Genomic DNA, 7,269 nt, shown 5'->3' with positions numbered 1-7,269 from the left:
TTCACAAATTTCAGAAGTTCAAGGCTATGGTTGAGAAGGATGTGGTTGAGAAGATTCAAACCTTTAGAACAGATAGAGGAGGAGAGTTTGTGTCTACTGAGTTCAATTCATTTTGTGAAAATGCAGGCATTAAGAGATACTTAACAGCACCCTACACTCCACAACAGAATGGTGTTGTAGAGAGACGCAACCGGACCCTGATGGAGATGACTAGAAGCATCTTAAAATATATGAACATGCCTAACTATCTTTGGGGAAAAGCTCTTAGACACTCGACCTACTTATTGAACAGAGTATCAACACGAGCATTGAAGGACATGACACCTTATGAACTTTTCCGTGACAAGAGACCTACAGTAGAACACATTAGAATTTTCGGATGTATTGCTTATGCCAAAGTGGAGAAACCGAACCTAAAGAAGTTGGATGATCGAACAAGAGAGTTAGTTCACCTGGGAACCGAACCTGGCTCTAAGGCGTATCGCTTGCTGGAGCCACAGACGAGACGTATCGTAGTGAGTCGAGATGTAGTGTTCGACGAAACAAGAGGTTGGAATTGGGTTAAAAATGTGGCACATGAAGGAATAGATGAGAGTTTCAGAATCAATTTTGGCGTATTTGGGAATCATGGACTCCAAGATATCAGAAAAAACGAGACTACAGTTGTGAACATTGATGAAGATACTAGAAGTGAGACCGATAGTGTTGAAATTCTTGATGATGGAGAGGAAACAGAGCAACAAATACACGAGACTGCAACATTACCTGCAGATATTTCGACAGAACCTATATTGCGGAAGTCAACACAACCAAATGTTAAACCAAAATACTTAGAAGACTATGTCTTACTTGCAGAGGAAGAGGGTGAGTTTCTGTTATTAACACTTAATAATGAACCCAGGAAGAAGCTATGGTATCTAAGGAGTGGACACGAGCTTGTGAGGAAGAGATAGCTTCGATAGAGAAGCTTAGAACATGGGAACTGGTCGATTTACCCTTTGGAGCAAAACCAATCGGTTTAAAATGGGTGTTCAAGTTAAAAAGGAATTGTGATGGTAGTATCAACAAATATAAATCAAGACTTGTTGCCAAAGGTTATGTGCAGAAGTATGGTGTAGATTTTCAGTAAGTTTTTGCTCCAGTTGCTAGAATTGAAACCATCAGACTGCTTATTGATCTTGCTGCATCACATAGTTGGGAGATACATCATCTTGATGTCAAGACAGCTTTTCTTCATGGTGAGATTAAAGAAACAGTGTATGTATCACAACCAGAGGGGTTTGAGAAAAGAGGTAGTGAAGGGAAGGTCTACAAGCTCCATAAAGCTTTATATGGACTAAGACAGGCACCTAGAGCCTGGAACAATAAGCTAAATCAGATTTTAATGGAGTTGCAGTTCGTAAAATGCTCAAAGGAACCTTCGGTGTATCGGAAGAACATTGGCTCTAACTTACTTATCATTGGTGTCTATGTAGATGATTTGTTTGTAACAGGAACAAGTCTGGTTGTGGTTAACAAATTTAAGGAGGAGATGGCTTCTAAATTTGAAATGAGTGACCTTGGAAGACTGACATACTACCTCGGGATGCAAGTTAACCAACACCAAGACAGAATCACGTTGAGTCAAGCTCGATATGCTCAAAGAATCTTGGAGGAATCCGGAATGGCACAATGCAATTCTGTGCTCATACCAATGGAATCAGAGTTGAAGATGTCTAAAGCAGAGAAGGAAAAGGAGATCGATGCAACGACATATAGGAAACATGTTGGATGTCTAAGGTATCTTTTGCACACTAGACCGGACCTATCGTACTGCGTAGGGATTCTCAGTCGTTATATGCAAAGTCCGCGGGTGTCGCATGGTGCAGCTATGAAGCAGTGCTTGAGGTATCTTAGGGGAACCACTACTCTTGGACTATCGTATGGACGGAAGAAGGTGCCTCGGCTAATAGGCTACAGTGACAGTAGTCATAATGTTGATGAAGATGATGGAAGAAGCACCTCAGGACATATCTTTTACCTTGGTGATAGCCCGATAACATGGTGCTCACAGAAGCAGGATGTGGTGACATTGTCCTCTTGCGAAGCGGAATTCATGGCTGGAACAGAGGCGGCTAAGCAAGCTGTTTGGTTACAAGATTTACTGGTTGAGATCACTGGAGCTGCAGAAGAGAAGGTAATCATACGAATTGATAATCAATCGGCGATTGCTCTTACAAAGAACCCTGTTTTTCATGGTAAAAGCAAGCACATACACAGGCGTTATCATTTTATAAGAGAAAGAGTTGAGAATGGCCAGATTGAGGTAGAACATGTTCCGGGAAATGAGCAAAGAGCCGACATTCTTACTAAAGCTTTAGACAAGACAAAGTTCAGAGAGATGAGGAGTCTCATGGGAGTGCATGACCTGACAAAGACAGTCTTCAAGCTTAAGGAGGAGATTGTTGGGATAAGCTTGAAGAAGCCTTGAGTTAGAAGACAAGTCCTAATCCTAGAATAGTTGTGTTTACAAAGAGATAAGGTTTAATGTACTTAGGAGTTATCTAAGTACTAATAGTTTCTACTAGGATTAAGAATAGAAAAGTGTTATATAAGGATATGTTGAGATGTGACATAACTTATGAGGTTTTGTGAGAAGAGAGATTGAGAGCTTAAGTTTTGAGAGATTTTCTTAAGCTAAATAAAAGTGAGTTGTGCTTTTAATTCTTGTATTCATTACAAAACCTTTGTTCTAGATTTGGTATCAGAGCTTGAGTCTTTTACCAAGAAAACATGGCCGAGCTTACCGTAGCAACATCACGACCTAAGGAAGGAGGAGGATCTCCTTCTATTGTTTGTCCTATGCTAACCTCGACTAATTACACCGTGTGGGCGATGAAGATGAGAATTACTCTTCGAGTACACAAAGTCTGGGATGCCATCGAACCTGAAACCGAGCAGATTAATCCAGATCATAATGATATAGCTATGGCTTTATTATTCCAATCAATACCGGAAAGTTTAACACTTCAAGTTGGAGAACTTGATACGGCTAAGAAAGTGTGGGATTCAATTCGATCTAGGAACGTTGGAGCTGAAAGAGTTCGAGAAGCAAGACTTCAAACTTTGATGGCAGAGTTTGAAAGACTGAAGATGAAAGAATCTGAAACTATTGATGATTTTTCAGGAAAGTTATCCACGATATCTTCACAATCAGCTGCCCTAGGAGCTAACATAGAAGAGTCGAAGATAGTCAAGAAGTTTCTGAGCAGCCTTCCTCGGAAAAAATTCATTCAGATAGTTGCTTCTCTAGAACAAGTTCTAGACTTAAACACCATCAGCTTTGAAGACATTGTTGGCAGACTGAAAGCTTATGAGGAACGCATTCGTGAAGAAGAGGAGGTTCAAGAGGAACAAGGAAAACTGATGTACACGGAATCACAACCGAGTCAACAATACCGAGATTCACAAACTAATCAGCAATACAGAGATTACAGTAATGAATCTGGAGGGTTTAGAGGACGAGGTCGAGGTGGAAGATCGTTTTATAGAGGACGAGGAAGAGGACGCTACGGTGGAAGAAATATGTCACAAGTTACATGTTTTCGATGTGATCAAACTGGCCATTTTGCTTCACATTGTCCAGATCGCTTGCTCAAGTTACAGGAAACAGAAGAGAGTAACAACAAAGATAAAGATACAGAGGATGCAGACGAATTGTTGATGCACGAAGTTGTCTACCTTAATGAGAAAGACTGTATACCAAGCAAATACGAGAAGGATCGTATATCAAGTAAGGTTGAGACGATTGCAGGCAGTGATAATATATGGTATCTCGACAACGGAGCCAGCAACCATATGACTGGGGATAGAAGGTACTTCAACAAACTTGACAGCTCTATAACTGGTAAAGTCCGTTTCGGTGATGACTCTAGGATTGATATTCGAGGAAAAGGAACAATTGCTTTTGTTGATCAGAATGGAAAATCAAGGACTATAACAGACGTGTATTACATTCATGATCTCAAGAGCAATATTATAAGCTTAGGTCAGGCCACCGAAGCAGGGTGTGATATTCGAATGAGAGGAAACTACTTGACTATGAGAGATGAAGAAGGGAACTTGCTCGTAAGAACAGAGAAGTCTAAAAACGGATTATACAAAGTTCAGATGAGATTTCAAGACAATACCAGTTTGTTTCTTGTGGATGTTAGTGAGCCAAGTAAGTGGCATGCGAGGTTAGAACACATCAATTATGCAACCTTAACATCAATGCTAGCGAAGGAACTGGTTTTAGGAGCACCAAAGGTTTATGCTGGAAAAGAAATCTGTAGATCGTGTCTTCTTGGGAAGCAAACAAGGCAGGTATTCTCTCAGGCAACTATGTTTCGAGCTAAACAAAGATTAGAACTTTTACACGGAGATCTTTGTGGTCCTATTACCCCAAGTACGCCTGCTAGGAACAGATATGTCTTCGTGATCATTGACGATTTCTCCCGATACATGTGGACGATGCTACTAAAAGAAAAAGGAGAAGCTTTTCACAAATTTCAGAAGTTCAAGGCTATGGTTGAGAAGGATGTGGTTGAGAAGATTCAAACCTTTAGAACGGATAGAGGAGGAGAGTTTGTGTCTACAGAGTTCAATTCATTTTGTGAAAATGCAGGCATTAAGAGACACTTAACAGCACCCTACACTCCACAACAGAATGGTGTTGTAGAGAGACGCAACCGGACCCTGATGGAGATGACTAGAAGCATCTTAAAACATATGAACATGCCTAACTATCTTTGGGGAGAAGCTCTTAGACACTCGACCTACTTATTGAACAGAGTATCAACACGAGCATTGAAGGACATGACACCTTATGAACTTTTCCGTGACAAGAGACCTACAGTAGAACACATTAGAATTTTCGGATGTATTGCTTATGCCAAAGTGGAGAAACCGAACCTAAAGAAGTTGGATGATCGAACAAGAGAGTTAGTTCACCTGGGAACCGAACCTGGCTCTAAGGCGTATCGCTTGCTGGAGCCACAGACGAGACGTATCGTAGTGAGTCGAGATGTAGTGTTCGACGAAACAAGAGGTTGGAATTGGGTTAAAAATGTGGCACATGAAGGAACAGATGAGAGTTTCAGAATCAATCTTGGCGTATTTGGGAATCATGGACTCCAAGATATCAGAAAAAACGAGACTGCAGTTGTGAACATTGATCAAGATACTAGAAGCGAGACCGATAGTGTTGAAATTCTTGATGATGGAGAGGAAACAGAGCAACAAATACACGAGACTGCAACATTACCTGCAGATATTTCGACAGAACCTATATTGCGGAAGTCAACACGACCAAGTGTTAAACCAAAATACTTAGAAGACTATGTCTTACTTGCAGAGGAAGAGGGTGAGTTTCTGTTATTAACACTTAATAATGAACCCATGAACTTTGAAGAAGCTAAGGTATCTAAGGAGTGGACACGAGCCTGTGAGGAAGCGATAGCTTCGATAGAGAAGCTTAGAACTTGGGAACTGGTCGATTTACCCTTTGGAGCAAAACCAATCGGTTTAAAATGGGTGTTCAAGTTAAAAAGGAATTGTGATGGTAGTATCAACAAATATAAAGCAAGACTTGTTGCTAAAGGTTATGTGCAGAAGTATGGTGTAGATTTTGAGGAAGTTTTTGCTCCAGTTGCTAGAATTGAAACCATCAGACTGCTTATTGATCTTGCTGCATCACATAGTTGGGAGATACATCATCTTGATGTCAAGACAGCTTTCCTTCATGGTGAGATTAAAGAAACAGTGTATGTATCACAACCAGAGGGGTTTGAGAAAAGAGGTAGTGAAGGGAAGGTCTACAAGCTCCATAAAGCTTTATATGGACTAAGACAGGCACCTAGAGCCTGGAACAATAAGCTAAATCAGATTTTAATGGAGTTGCAGTTCGTAAAATGCTCAAAGGAACCTTCGGTGTATCGGAAGAACATTGGCTCTAACTTACTAAGTCTGGTTGTGGTTAACAAATTTAAGGAGGAGATGGCTTCTAAATTTGAAATGAGTGACCTTGGAATATTGACATACTACCTCGGGATGCAAGTTAACCAACACCAAGACAGAATCACGTTGAGTCAAGCTCGATATGCTCAAAGAATCTTGGAGGAATCCGGAATGGCACAATGCAATTCTGTGCTCATACCAATGGAATCAGAGTTGAAGATGTCTAAAGCAGAGAAGGAAAAGGAGATCGATGCAACAACATATAGGAAACATGTTGGATGTCTAAGGTATCTTTTGCACACTAGATCGGACCTATCGTACTGCATAGGGATTCTCAGTCGTTATATACAAAGTCCGCGGGTGTCGCATGGTGCAACTATANAGAGAGACGCAACCGGACCCTGATGGAGATGACTAGAAGCATCTTAAAATATATGAACATGCCTAACTATCTTTGGGGAAAAGCTCTTAGACACTCGACCTACTTATTGAACAGAGTATCAACACGAGCATTGAAGGACATGACACCTTATGAACTTTTCCGTGACAAGAGACCTACAGTAGAACACATTAGAATTTTCGGATGTATTGCTTATGCCAAAGTGGAGAAACCGAACCTAAAGAAGTTGGATGATCGAACAAGAGAGTTAGTTCACCTGGGAACCGAACCTGGCTCTAAGGCGNGAAGCAGTGCTTGAGGTATCTTAGGGGAACCACTACTCTTGGACTATCGTATGGACGGAAGAAGGTGCCTCGGCTAATAGGCTACAGTGACAGTAGTCATAATGTTGATGAAGATGATGGAAGAAGCACCTCAGGACATATCTTTTACCTTGGTGATAGCCCGATAACATGGTGCTCACAGAAGCAGGATGTGGTGACATTGTCCTCTTGCGAAGCGGAATTCATGGCTGGAACAGAGGCGGCTAAGCAAGCTGTTTGGTTACAAGATTTACTGGTTGAGATCACTGGAGCTGCAGAAGAGAAGGTAATCATACGAATTGATAATCAATCGGCGATTGCTCTTACAAAGAACCCTGTTTTTCATGGTAAAAGCAAGCAAAAATACACAAGCGTTATCATTTTATAAGAGAAAGAGTTGAGAATGGCCAGATTGAGGTAGAACATGTTCCGGGAAATGAGCAAAGAGCCGACATTCTTACTAAAGCTTTAGACAAGACAAAGTTCAGAGAGATGAGGAGTCTCATGGGAGTGCATGACCTGACAAAGACAGTCTTCAAGCTTAAGGAGGAGATTGTTGGGATAAGCTTGAAGAAGCCTTGAGTTAGAAGA

Source organism: Camelina sativa, chromosome 7, assembly GCF_000633955.1.
Source record: "Camelina sativa cultivar DH55 chromosome 7, Cs, whole genome shotgun sequence".
NCBI lineage: Eukaryota > Viridiplantae > Streptophyta > Magnoliopsida > Brassicales > Brassicaceae > Camelina > Camelina sativa.
This window is presented reverse-complemented; position numbering follows the sequence as displayed.